The sequence below is a fragment of the Pongo abelii genome, chromosome 12 (genome assembly GCF_028885655.2).
Source record: "Pongo abelii isolate AG06213 chromosome 12, NHGRI_mPonAbe1-v2.0_pri, whole genome shotgun sequence".
Taxonomy (NCBI): domain Eukaryota; kingdom Metazoa; phylum Chordata; class Mammalia; order Primates; family Hominidae; genus Pongo; species Pongo abelii.
In genome coordinates, this window is record NC_071997.2 from 88,138,702 (window position 1) to 88,153,283 (window position 14,582).

Sequence of the window (14,582 nt, forward strand, 5' to 3'; positions counted from 1 at the left end):
TAGCTATATATATATATATATATATATATATATATATCGGCTAAAATAACAACTAAAAATTAAAACTATAGAAGCAGGCTGGGTGCGGTGGCTCATGCCTGTAAGCCTGACACTTTGGGAGGCTGAGGCAGGCAAATCGCTTGAGCTCAGGAGTTCAAGATCAGCCTGGGCAACGTGGCAAAACCCTGTCTCTATAAAAAATACAAATATTAGCCAGGTGTGGTGGTGTGCACCTGTAGTCCCAGCTACTCAGGAGGCTGGGGTGGCAGAATTGCTTGAGCCCAGAATGTTGAGGCTGCAGTGAGCCATGATCATGCCACTATACTCTGGCCTGGGTGACAGAGCGAGACCCTGTCTCAAAAAAATTAATTAATTAATTAACTTTAATATAGGAGCTCTTTGATTGGATGTTTCTGAATACTAGCTTTCCTTACTAGATATCTGAGTCTTGGGAGGCAGAGTAATAAAACAAAATGAGTTCAGACTTTGAAGTTAGACTAACTTTAGTCAAAGTCATGCACTAATTTAAACTAGCTGAGTGGCCTTGAGCAACTCACTTAACCTTTCTGAGATACAGTTTCTTCATCTGTGGATGTAAAGAAATAAATAGGAAATAATAATTTATGTATTGCAGGGCTTTAATAAAAGAGGTCAATGCCTAGACAAAAACAAACAATAAAAAACAAGAAAACTTTCTACAAACTAGAGCTACTATTATCATTTTACTGTTATTGTCATTATCTTTACTTTACTTACAAGTAACTCTTTATAGCAATCTATAAAGAGTAAAAGATGGCCGGGCGCGGTGGCTCATGCCTGTAATCCCAGAACTTTGGGAGGCCGAGGTGGGTGGATCACAAGGTTAGTAGATCGAGACCATCCTGGCCAATATGGTGAAACCCCATCTTTATTAAAAATACAAAAATTAGCTGGATGTGGTGGTGTGCACCTGTAGTCCCAGCTACTCAGGAGGCTGAGGCAGCAGAATCGCTTGAACCTGGGAGGTGGAGGTTGCAGTGAGCCGAGATCACGTCACTGCACTCCAGCCTGGGGACACAGCGAGACTCCATCTCAAAAAAAAGAAAAACAAAAAGACATGCTCTACTGTTGTCCTCTGCCTCTAAACCAACCCAGGCCTCAATTAAGTTTCCCTGATCATTCCCAGTATACTGGGAAATCTATCAGTACAACTTACTATTACAGTTGAGCCATATGCTTCTGAAGCCCCAACTTCTAGTAAAGCGCAGCAAGAGACAATGACTGACTAACTGAATGAATGAATGAAATTTTGAGGTAAGAATAACTGATTTAAGAAAAAATACTTTCACATCAAATTGCAGCTGCCTATCATTATTTTATCTTAAGCTACCCAAGATGCCCTCTTGCCTTCAGTCTGTCCATCTAAGTCCTAATCCTTTTAGCCATGGCTCAACCTATACCTTCTGCATTAAATATTACCTAATTAACAAACATCTGTATAGTACCAAATAAAGTATACTAAATGTTTCACTGCTACATCTGATAGTAGTATCATTTCCATTTTACTGCAGAGGTTCATAAGGTTAACTTGGCCAAGGCAATCTCCACCTCATCCTTACCTTGCCCTGACAAAAAGGGCAACCTTGTCTTTTGCAGGTGGCAAAAGACACCTGCTGCTGTAAAAGGGGAGAAAACCCACTCATGCCAAGCATCCTGCACTAATACAAAGCAAAAGTGTATTGCCATCTGGGCAGAAGCACAAACACTGAAAACGTCTGACCCTTGAGACTCAGGTGCACAGGGTATGGCCAAGAATGAGCCCTCCAGGCCCTACCACAAGCCTTGAACCAACTTAACAGTCTACTTCTAGAGAGGCTCAGGAGCACAGAGATCTGTCATATAGCGGTGCAAAGCCTGCTGAAAGCTGTGAAGGGAGCAAAATTATTGAGAAAAACTCTCTAAGACTCCAGGCTCTAAGCTAAGCAGAAGGTAATGATAGCCCACCAGAACAATTGAAGATAACTACAGCAACAACAAAACCAAACTCAGTTTCACTACTGCCTAAATTGACTTAATCTCCTACACTAATGACCTAACAGAAGAGGCATGACCACTTTTGGGCATGAATCTTATTACCTTAGTCCCTGCTGTCCTTTTACACACAATGTCTGGAATCCAATTAAAAAGCACAAGAGACTGTTCCAGTTAAGTAGACAGAAATTATAAAGAATAGCATAGGTATATAAAAATAATTTGGCTGGGCGCAGTGGCTCACGCCTGTAATCCCAGCACTTTGGGAAGATGTGGTGTGGTGGGCGGATTGCTTGAGCCCAGGAGTTCTAGACCAGCCTGGCTGGGCAACATGGAGAAACCTCATTTCTACAAAACAATACAAAAAACAAGCTGGGCGTGGTAGTGCGCTTCTGTAGTCCCAGCTACTTGGCAGGCTGAGGTGGGAGGATCACCTGGGTCCAGGAAGTTGCAGATGCAGTAGGCCATGATGGTGCCACTGCATTCCAGCCTGGGCAACAGAGTGAGACCTTGTCTCAAAAATAATAATAATTTAATGTTAATAAACATTTTATAATTAATCTCCCCAGAAAACTTACCAATAAGACAACAACAACAAAAAAGATAAACAAAACAAATGTGCTAAACACACACAAAGACACTGGGGTGGTATTAAAGAGAAACTCAAGGGTGACAATTCTAAAATAAAATATGTAGGTTGAAACTATCTGTAAGTATCTGAATAGGAATATCTCTTATAATAAATCAAACATATTGTAACTCCAAACTCATCATTTACTAGGGCACAATTTGAACAATAGATGTTACATAAATTTCCCTTTTAAAAAATGGTAATTAAAAAAAAAAAGACTTAAGGCAAAATGACAAAGGCATTTGGTTAGGAACATTTGGAGCAATGCTGTAATTGAAAGCAGAGAATATAATTAGAGGCATACTAAAACACAAAATGAAATGCCCAACTGTCAGGTGAAACATGAATTCTATTACCTGCTTAGTATCTTTCCAATACATTTCTTTTTGTCTAAGTTGGCCAGACTCAGTTTCTGTTGCTCACAACCAAAGAATCCTAACTGATATAACTAGATACCCCTGGTTCCAAGTTAAATATGGTCTATTGAAAATGGGGCATCTTTAACTATGAAATTGATTGGTTCAGTTACCATAACAAAAAGGCTTAAAGTTAGGCACAGATTTTAGGAGAATACTGAATTAATATATAAAAGGCCAAAGTCTTCTTTGTAATTATTACCCAGCAATTTCTATTAGAAGTTTGGGAATAGAAACAGAGTTCAATATATAGTTCATAGGCATGAGCTATCAATTCATCTATGTTTCTTTCCAAAGGCAAATTATGATCTAATTCATCATTTAGTTTCTTATGCATATCACTTTCTGTGTCTCTTTACAGCTTTAAAAATGAGTTATTATTATCTTGGATGAGTTGACATTCATTTTTAAAATATTTTATTTTTACATTTTTTTCAAATCTTCATTACGTTTTCCCCAAAAGTAACACATACTTGAAACAAATTAAGTACAAAGATTAATAGAGATAAAGTTAATTTTTCTTCTACCCCATTCCTTCAAGTTCCAATTTCCTAAAATAAGTAACTTTGATAAATTGGTATATATGCCTTCACAGCTTTTTGCAATATTCATAGTTTCTTTTTATTAAAATGAAATTACATTTTATGCATTACTCAACACCTAAAAATACATCGTGGACATCCCTCCAGAATATAGCATATAACTCAATCCATTCTTTTTGATTGCTATATAATAATCCATTGTATGGACATACTATAATTTATCCAACAATTCCATTAGTAATGGAAGTACAGCTGTCAGACTGTTTTCAAGTTATGTTCCTTTCCAATCCAAACAGTGCTATATTTAACATCCTTGCTCATATGTCTTTATGAGCTAGAGGACTGACACCCAAAAGTGGGATTATTGGGTCAAAAGAAATGAAAAATGATACTTAACCTCTTTTAAACCTTGTATTTAGATAGATTTTAATATGCACAAAAACATAGAGAATAGAAAATAATGAACTCCCATTTATCTATCATTCATTTTTTACAATTGCCCAATTTCAATGCTCCCTTTTCCCCTTATCTAAGAAATTTAAACACAACACGTTTTAGTATTTCTGACTCCATGAAAGACTCTCAAAGTTTATCAAAATCCTTTTTGGAGCACTAGTTATATAGTAACCACCAGCATTTATATTCTCTTTAATATTATACATAACAACTTTTTTTAAAAAGACACTCTTAATATTCGCTTCCTCTTTCCACTAAGCTCTTTACAATGGAGAAACAGCAGAATCAAAGCATCTAAGATAGTAGAAAAAGAAACTAGGAAAGATCGTCCTAAAAGCATAAAAAGACCTTGAGAAGGAACAATATCAGGCAGGCACACAGGTATATTAAGTGACAGAGGCAACAAAGAGAAAGAAAAGAGAAACATTAAGTAGATTTTTAAAAGCTAGCATTAGCTGGTAGGAAAAGTACTTAAGGGATTGCTGGTGGTCTGAGTGGGAAATTTAAGCAAAGAAATAGCAATTCATGAGGAATAGGGCATGCTATTTGAATGTATTTTTGAACTAGTTGCTTAAAATATATTGCACTGATCAAAAAACTAGATGAATTGCAACTTAGTGCTCTCCTAGCAAAAGATATCTGGAGGGGAAAATATCACCAATATGTAACAAAATAACATGTATGTCTTTTAAAAGACAAGTAACATACCTACTAAAGAAGAACAATGCAAAATGCATACATATGTACACACATATGCAAAAGTGACACTAATATGAACATGTTCCTGGAGGGGAAAAAAAGCCATGTAACGAAATTTTAAATGCATTGTAAATTATTTTGTATAGTGAATATTTTCTAAAATAATCATATCCTAATTTATTTACTTAAAGTGTGGTTTCCTTTTTTAAATAATAAGTTCACTAATCCACAAAGCATATATTGAGTATTCATTATATGCCAGGCACTGTACAAACAAAACATCACTCCTGCCTTCTGGAAGCTTACAGTCTAGTAAGTGATTTAGACATAGTTATAACACAATGTGATATGTTTTAATGGTATATTAAATTAAAAAGTCTATAGGTAAACACAGAAAGGACCAATAAACTGTAACTTAGGAGAGTCAGGAAAAGCTTTATAGGTGACATCTGAGTTGAATCTTGAAGGCTGAAGAAATTAGGGAAGAAAGAATTTCTAAAATTTATGCAAAGCCTTGGTGATTTATCTCAATACACGTAAACTGGAAATGCTGTTCTAGTGTAGATTTGACAAGAACCATATGTAGTCTAATTAAATGAAGTATTAAAAATTTGATTACCTTATTTTTAAGTGATTATGGCATTTATGTGAAATTAATGTACATGAGTGCATAAATGTGTGTATGTGTTAAAGATGGTAGCTAAAGATGTTAGAGTGAATCTACCTATTAGCTTCCCTCTCTTCCTGATACCCCACCTAAAATAAAAGTAAGTACATTTAAAAATAAAATGAAGGTTCGTAAAGGCACAAAAAGCTGAATCTTACATCAGCAGTGGTGAGAAGCTAAGAAGCAACCGGAGTTACATGTCTGTGAGTACAGATAAGGATGGACTAAACAAAGAAGAATTTCTTGAAAATCTACTTACGAAACAATTAGATCTTGAAATCTCATCTCTTATTCCAAAGATATGTGCAACTACCCCTGCTCCATCCTGTCAGACGTCTTCGGGTCTAGTCTCTCCAGACTGGAGGGCATTCATGCAGCTCAAGGAGGGTGGTGGTAGGGAAGGTAAAATACTTTTTAACTGGGAGTTGAGTAACTGAATCAGGGGGTTGAGTAACTGAGGACTCTTCTTCCTATCCATCTTCCAAAATGCTAGCTGCTAAGGTATACATACTGCCCAAAGCAGCAAACTCAAAAGTGTTTTCTCTGATAAACTGGCCAGCTCAAGGGAAACACCATATGGACATCCAGGGTTCCCTAAGAAACAACCCAACCAGATTATCCCACAGAGGAAACTATAATATCAGTGACCCTTCCAATCAGTTTTGCAGTATACATCTCTTAAGGATCATCAGAAATGTAATGAAAGCTTCTACTGTAACAGACAGAGACCAAAGAAAAGAAACAGAAGAAGCTATTTATAGGAAACAAAGACTATAAAGACAGAAAAAAAAAACTTTCAGTAATATCTTCAAAAAAAGCAAGAAAGGCAATTAAGAAATATGAAAAGAACGCTATGGGGGAAAAATCTAAGAAAAGAGAAAAAGAACTTTGGACATTAAAAAGCATAAAAATAGAAATAAAAAACTCAACAGAAAGGTTAAAAGACAGTAAAGAAAAAGTAAAAAAAAAAATGCAAAACAAAAGATGAAAAGATAATTAGAGAACTGTCCAGGATGTACAATATTCAAAAAATGGAAGTTTCTGAATGAAACAGAGAAAACAGAGGGAAGAAAGTCATTAAAAGAGTAATTCAAAAAAATTTTCCAGACTGAAAAATACGACTTTCTAAACTGAAAGTGCCCAAGAAATGTCCAACACAATGTTTGAAAATTCCAAGAAATGTCCAACACAATGTTTGAAAATACAGCCACACAAAGATATTTTATCATAAAATATTGGAATAATGGGAATAACAGAAGATTCAATCAACAGAGAATTAACAAGTTTCATAAAAATGATAAGTTAGAATAGCATTGGACTACTCAAATGCAACTCTAGAAGCTATGACACATTACTGTAAAACTTTGAAGGGGAAATTGTTTTAAATTCTATCATTTAATATCCAACCAAAGTATCACAAGTTCTCAAAAAATTACTTCCCCTTACTTTCTCAGGAAGCTATTGGAGTTTATAATCCTCCAAAACAACAGAGTAAACTAAAAGGAAGCCATGGAATTTAGAACGAGATACAAAACAAAAGAAATGAAATGAATCCTCAAGATGATAGTGAAGGAAGATGTCAAGATGTTTGTTGCAGGTGTAGAGGTCAAACTGGAAGAGGTCAGAAGGCTTCAGAAAAGACTCCAAGAGCAAGAAATTGATCTACATATAGATAATTTTAACTGAAAATATATTAAACCTTAAAAATGTACAAATAAAATCATGTCCTGAGGCAATATGTTCATGCCATTAAATTCATATTTAATGTAGTTAGTCAAGCCATTTTTTTTGCCAAAATTCTAAAAATTGTTAGCAGGGTAAATTCTTCATTGGTGAAGCAATGTAGCTATTTTAATTTTTTTTTTTTTTGAGACAGAGTCTCTCTCTGTCACCCAGTCTGGAGTGCAGTGACGCAATCTCAGCTCACTGCAACCTCCGCCTCCCGGGTTCAATAGATTCTCCTGCCTCAGCCTCTTGAGTAGCTGAGACTACAGGCATCCGCCACCATGCCTGGCTAATTTTTCTATTTTTAGTAGAGACGGAGTTTCACCATGTTGGCCAGGCTGGTCTCAAACTCCTGACCTCAGGCGATCCACCCGCCTCAGCCTCCCAAAGTGCTGAGATTACAGGCGTGAGCCACTGCGCCCGGTCTTTGTATTATTTTTAAAACATGTTTGCTGGTGAGAAGTCAGATATAGTCCACAGAAATCATCCAAGTACCTGGATGCATCAGATACTGAGATATTTATCCAAATTTAACATGCAGTAGTTTCTTCAACATGTGTGGAAAGAATGTTTTACTCCTTTGTACTTCAAAGTTGATAAATCATTTGAGAATTGAAAATGCAGGACAGCACATAATAGAACTTAATAAACACTTGTTGAGATTGCTCTTTCTGTTCCAATCTATAAATAAACAAGAACCAAATGAAGATCAAGTTAACCATGTATTTTATGTACATACATATATATACACACATAAGTATACATGCACAAACACACATACATGTACTCACAAATATTTAAAATTTCTTCAGTAGTTCTACTTTCAGTTTCCATTTTTAAATGCATTTCACAATTTTAACTCAAATGAGTATGTTCAAAAATACGCTTTCTCGAAGATACTGGCTGTTGAAAAATATTTAAGATAGTGTTAGCTTATTTTTTATTAAATAATATAAATATTTGTTAATAGCTGTTGCCATTCATGGACGGTATGGGAAAAAAATATTTCCCAAAGATTAATGATCAACCCGTTGAATTTTTAAAAAAGGCTTATCACCAAAAGAATTTTTAAGTATTTCATTTAAATAGCTTTGATAAACAACATGACTAATGAGAATTGGCTCATCTTAAGTAGATAACTAAATATACAAAGTTTAACATCTTAAATGCTTCCAAATATACAATATGCATCAGCGATTGCAAATCTGAATGTCCATGGGTAGAGCAGTGAGTGCCAAGGCAAAATAAAGATCCTGCTCATTCCATATAATAATTACCATGTGAGCTCAGACTCAGGCCACTAGATCATTTTTTTTTCTCTAAAAGAAACTGAAAAATCGATGTTTTTATGTGAATATTTCTGATTTTTAAATCCTGGTTGTAATTTTTTAAAAATTATTGTATTACCTAAATAAAAAATGTATGTGTTCTGAACTCAGTTTCTATTAGTTTATAGGGCTTGTGGTATATGTCCTCTAAAATTGAAACTTAGATTTACCTCTCCATTATACAGAATATATTAACATATCAAATATAAATACACTTGTGTAGAATGAACAGATTTGTTTGGGTATGACTTGGGATTCAAATGAATCAATGCATACTTACTGAATACCACTTGGGTCAGGCTTTGTGAAAGGTACTATGCTGGGATAAAGAGTTATAAATGACTATAAATAATTAAGCTTCCAATCTTTCTCTTTCCTTGTCTTCTAAACATACACATATAATTTATCATCCAAATCAGAGCACTTTTGGGAGTGAAAGTAAGCACTGTTAATAATTATGATAAGAACAACTGCGACCACCGGAGGCAAACAAGGCTGTACAGTCACCCTAACTAAAAGAACCTGGTCTGTTTCTGTCTCTTCTTCTTCCAGTCTACCTACCCCAGGCTCACCTCCTGCAAGAAAAATCCTACCTTGACAGCCATGTTCCTCAGTTCTATCATGACAAAATCAGAAGGAAAGGGGGTAAAATGGAAGAGAAGAGTTTTCTCATGATGGATACAAGAGTTAGAATTTTTTCTTAGCTTTTTTTTTTCTTGATTATTTTGTATTTAAGAGGTGTAGAAAACCAGCAGCAATGTGAGATGGCAGTAGATGAGAGAGGGAGAAAAAGGAAATGTAAACAAATCTGTGGGAAATAAGAGAAAGATCAAAGAGGGCAATAAGAATCAATGCCCCCTCCCCCAACAAATTTCTTGTTACATTAATTTCTCTTTTAAAGAAATTCAGAGGATAGGCACAAGCAGAGGAGAACTTGCGGTTTTCATCCCACACATATCATTTCTTACTTGTATCTAATGGCAGTCCAGTCAATCCCCACTGAATTCTGATTAAGTCACCAAGTATTAAAATAAAAACAAAGTCCAGGATTAACCAAAATATTATTTGTCTGTGTTTGACTATCACACAATTAAAAACAATACTTTTTTGTAGAAAATCAACCAGAAATTAAGTGATACAGAAGTCTGATCTTCAAAACCCTAGAAGGGCAAAGGCTTAAGACAAACTATGAATTTACCATCTGCAGCAAAGACTACACCTGATCCAGCATACTAGGACAAGCAGATTGTGAGCATGTGGCATATCTATAATTACACAAAACATGCACCTTTTCAATCTCATACACACAGAATGACTGGAAACTTTTCCTTATTCCTTCCTGCAAACTGTTCCCACCTCCCAGAATATAATGAAAATATTCAGACTGAGGGCTGAGTGGAGAGTAAAAGTTCAGAGAAGAGAAAAATTTTTTTAACATGGAGTATATACACACAAACACTAAATTCATTCAATCATCAAATATTTTGTTCTTATCAAGCATTAACAAGAGTAGTGCAATATACGCAGTTCATACAAATGTCAAATATAACAATTCTCTGTGGAAAGGCTATCCACAATCCAAACAACTTTGTTAAAATCAAAAACATCCTTTTAGTTGAGCTCTTTGCATGATTTATGTTTATGTAAGCACTTTTAAAATATATAGCCATAAGCTTCAGAAGTACCTTAGAGAAGGAGCTATGTTAAAACATAACTTGTTTTTACTATTGTATGACCGTTACAAAAATCAGCACTTCTCAAAAAAAAAAAAAAAAGAAAAGAAAAGAAAAAGAAAAAAGAAAGAAACTGAAGTAAAACAAAGCCTGCATTTGGTTTAAGACTATTAAAAGAAAATGCATTCTTTGTCCCTTATCCACACTCCCCAAATCCCCACTCCATTAGATTGTCAACTACCTTGCAGAAACCCTGGAGAGCCCATTTTTCTTGACCTTTAATCAGTCTCCTCTGAGACACAATCTGCTGCACAGAATTCCATTTGCCAAAGTTATTTTCTAGCCCTTCAAGTTACCACTTTCAGTTTCAATTCCCATCACAAACTTTTAAAATTCATTTCTCGCCATTTTGGAGAAATGTAGCCTTTAAGAAATAAAGTAGAATAGTTAAATTCCTGTGCCACCACCTACTAAATCTTTAAGCAAATTACCTTGTTCTGGACATCAGTTTCCTCACCCCTTGTAAAGTCGTTAAGATTATTAAACGGGACAGTACTTACAAAGTTCCTGACAAATACTGTAAAGGATGCAAAAGTAATGGTAGCTATTTAAAAGACAGACAAAGGAAAACTACTCAGTATTTGCTCAGGGGAAAAATAAAAAGACTTTCTTGACATATCTTGTGCTAAAACTTGGAAGTACCTAAATTAGAAACATCCCTTTAGATATTTAAAGGAGGGAGAAACTAGCAGGTTTATGACAAAGACATGAGCTACCTCTCTATATTATTGCACTGATTAAGGCATATGAATCTACAAAGGATTATAGGGTTTATTTCAGTCGGTTCCCATGATACTACCAAGTTCTACTGTCAAAGAATCATTCCAATTCTGCGGTTTCTTATTTCAAATAGAAATTTTTAAAATACATTAAAAAGAGACTTCTTTTTCCTTCTCTGGTAATTGATAACAAATGTGTAGGGCTCTGTTTATGAATTAGGGGCATGGTTACCCAATTTTGAGCCAAAAGAAAAAACTGTCCTGACAACTGTGGAGCTAAGAAGTTGGAGACACATGGCTAGGGAAACTACCATCTAGCAACCGAAGCCAACCTCCAAAAATTCTAACACAGACTAAGAATCAAAGACTACATGTACATTACGATGCTAAAGAGGGACTAAGAATCCAGTGCTACGCTGCATACGATCAGCACTCCACTGGCTTTCAGGTCCCCTATAATCTCAGGGCTGCTGATCATTACCCATGTGTTCTAACCACATAACACATTGATAACCTTAAATATTTATTTTGTAACACAACTTATAAATTTTCTATGCCCAAAGCTCAATATTCTGCCACTGACTGACTTTAACCTCTTTGTACTTTCCCAACCTAAAAAAGGGTTAAACTGATTTGATCTCTGAACGTGTAATGGGGGACTAATACATTAACATCTAACATGCTGTGAGCTCCTTCAAAAAAAGTATTATTTTAAAACAAAATATTGTACACTTTTTCTTTTCTTTTTTTTTTTTTTTGAGATGGAGTCTCACTCTGTCGCCCAGGCTGAAGGGCAGTGGCGCAATCTCGGCTGACTGCAACCTTCGCCTCTTGGGTTCAAGCGATTCTACTGCCTCAGCCTCCTGAGTAGCTCAGACTACAGCCACACGCCACCACGCCCAGCTAATTTTTGTATTTTTAGTAGAGACAGCGTTTCACCATGTTGGCCAGGATGGTCTCGATCTCCTGACCTTGTGATCCACCCACCTTGGCCTCCCAAAGTGCTGGGATTACAGGTGTGAGCCACCATGCCCAGGCAATATTGTACACTTTTTCACTGCTAAAATGAACTGCTCCTTTTTTTCACAATGCTGTCCTAAGCAATTTGAGATTTTATCATAGCTTTCGGTCAAAAAAAAAAAAAATACTCAGTTTGGAAGTTAAAGAGTAGTTTTTCAAATGAAAATATCATTATTTTTTCTAGTTATAAAAGGAATACATGCCAATCCCTCCCGGGTTCAAGCGATTCTCCCTGCCTCAGCCTTCCCAGTAGCTGGGATTACAGGCGCCTGCCACCACGCCCGGCTAATTTTTGTAATTTTTAGTAGAGATGGGGTTTTGCCATGGTTTTTTTGTTTGTTTGTTTTTTGACATGTCTCACTCTGTTGCCCAAGCTGGAGTGCAGTGGCATGATCTCAGCTCACTGCAACCTCCGCCTCCTGGGTTCAAGCAATTCTCCTGCCTCAGCCTCCAGAGTAGCTGGAATTACAAATGCCTGCCACCAAGCCTGGCTAAATTTTGCATTTTTGGTAGAGACAGGGTTTCACTATGTTGGCCAGGCTGGTCTCGAACTCCTGGCCTCAAGTGAGCCACCCACCTTGGCTTCCCAAACTGCTGGGATTACAGGTGTGAGCCACAGTTCCCATCCTGGTTTCTTTTTTTTTTTTTTTTTTTTTTTTTTAGAAAGGTAATCATTAGTTGAAAGATATGGATATTTAAAATTATGAAAGATACAATCAGACTGCCACTGGAAAAGTAGAATTAATTTACCTCCCCTCCTCCACCAATAGTGTATGAGAATACCCAGTTCCCTACAATTTACTGATTACTGCTTAACTTCTTTCATCTTTGCCAACCTGATAAGCAAAAACTATCTCACTTTTAAAATTCATTCCCTCAATTCCTAGTAAAATAAGCATTTGATGTACATATAGAACATTGCTATTTCTCTTGTGAAATACCTCTTCTTAAATTTTTGGCTATATTTTTCTCTGTCTTACAGGTTTTCAGATTGTCTTTTTATTATGGATTTGTGAGAGCTCTTTATAAAATAAAGAAAATACATCTTCATCTGAATATATGTCATAAATAACAATTGCCAGTGTGTAATTTGTATTTCAATTTTTTTGATGCTGCTTTTTGAATAAAGGGTGTTTAAATCTTAAATTAGTCAATCTATTAATCTTTAAATTCACAGTGTTTGACTCACACTTAGAAGGACCTTCTTGATTTCAATATATTAAAATTATTCATCTGAAATATCTACGAGTGTTATGATTTTTAATTAAATACTTAATCCATATTAAATTTATTTTGGCATATAGTATATAGGAGGGAGTCAGCTTTATTAGTTTTCTAAATTCCTAGGCAATGGTCCCAATACTATTTATTGAAGAATCCATCCTTTCCTCTCTTACTAAAATTGTATCTTCATCATATGTTAAGTCACATATATTTAGGTCTTTGTGAACCCTTTATTCTAAAACATTGATTTATATGTGTATTTCTACAATAATGCCACACTATTTTAATTGTGTAGCTTTACAATGTTTTCAAATAACAAAATAATGTGCGATATTAAAACAGAATGGCACATACCAAAAATACCTTCTATCTTGTATTATTTTGAATAACAACAGTACTGAAAAAATTCAAGAATGAGGCAGATGATATTACTAACCATAAAAAATACGAATACTATTTACAGTTTACTTTGTACTTTCACATTATCTAATATTATGTTCACCTCACTATAAAGTACTTATTGTTTCCTATTCAATTTTACATAAGGAGTTAAGACTTGTACAAAGACTTGTCTACAATTACACAGCTAATAACCAGCAGAGCTAAAACCTGAACTTCATATCCCAGGTACCTTCCATAACCACTCTAAATTAAAAACAGAGCAATGACCCATAAAAGCCCAACTTTTTCATTTTTTAATCAAACTACTGTACTGTGTATATGTATATATCTGTATATAAATATAAATATACAATGCATATATATAGATATATAATGCATATGTATACACATATACTACATAGATGCATTATATAACTGCATATGTACATGTATACACATATACTACATATATGTATACATGCATATGTATACACATATGCTACATTTATGCAATATATAGCTACATATACATATATACATACATATACATTACATATATAGACATCTTTATTTGAATAAGAATATCATTCTAAAATCCAAGCTGACATTTTTGAAGCTTTGATAATTTCACCAACATTCCAAACCCTAACTTTATAACATAACAACAATGAAACAGAAAAACTAAAAATTTAGACCATATTTCCAAAGAAACTATTACCTTTGGTTTCCTAAATACAAGTAAAAAGTGAAAACACATAATTTTTTTCCTCTAGAAAAACCAGGAAGATAAATATTTGATTTTCTTTTTTTACAGGAAATGTCTTGCTATATTGCCCAGGCTTGCCTCAAATTCTTGGGCTCAAGCAATCATCCAGCCTTAGCCTTCTGAGTAGCTGAGACTACAGGAACATACCACCACACCTGACTTTTATTTTAATGAGTCTTTCTTTCAATAATAACTGATTACCACCCCAGAAGAGATCAGTTTTAGATACATCACAAACAGACAAACAGATCCTGCTAGCAGACCA

The 14,582-nt window shown here is 35.0% G+C and overlaps 1 protein-coding gene and 1 long non-coding RNA gene across 6 annotated transcripts in view; both read right to left on the bottom strand.

Annotated features, from left to right (window-relative positions):
* CAMKMT (calmodulin-lysine N-methyltransferase) overlaps positions 1-14,582 on the bottom strand; it is a 417,058-nt gene that overhangs the window by 369,485 nt on the left and 32,991 nt on the right. The window lies entirely within an intron of this gene.
* The window catches only part of LOC112132101 (uncharacterized), a 72,338-nt gene that overhangs the window by 56,345 nt on the left and 1,411 nt on the right, over positions 1-14,582 (bottom strand). The window contains exons 2-3 of the long non-coding RNA XR_002913916.3: positions 7,938-8,049; positions 7,642-7,827 (exon numbers count right to left, since the gene is read on the bottom strand). This is a non-coding gene — a long non-coding RNA (uncharacterized LOC112132101). The remainder of the gene's footprint in view (positions 1-7,641; positions 7,828-7,937; positions 8,050-14,582) is intronic.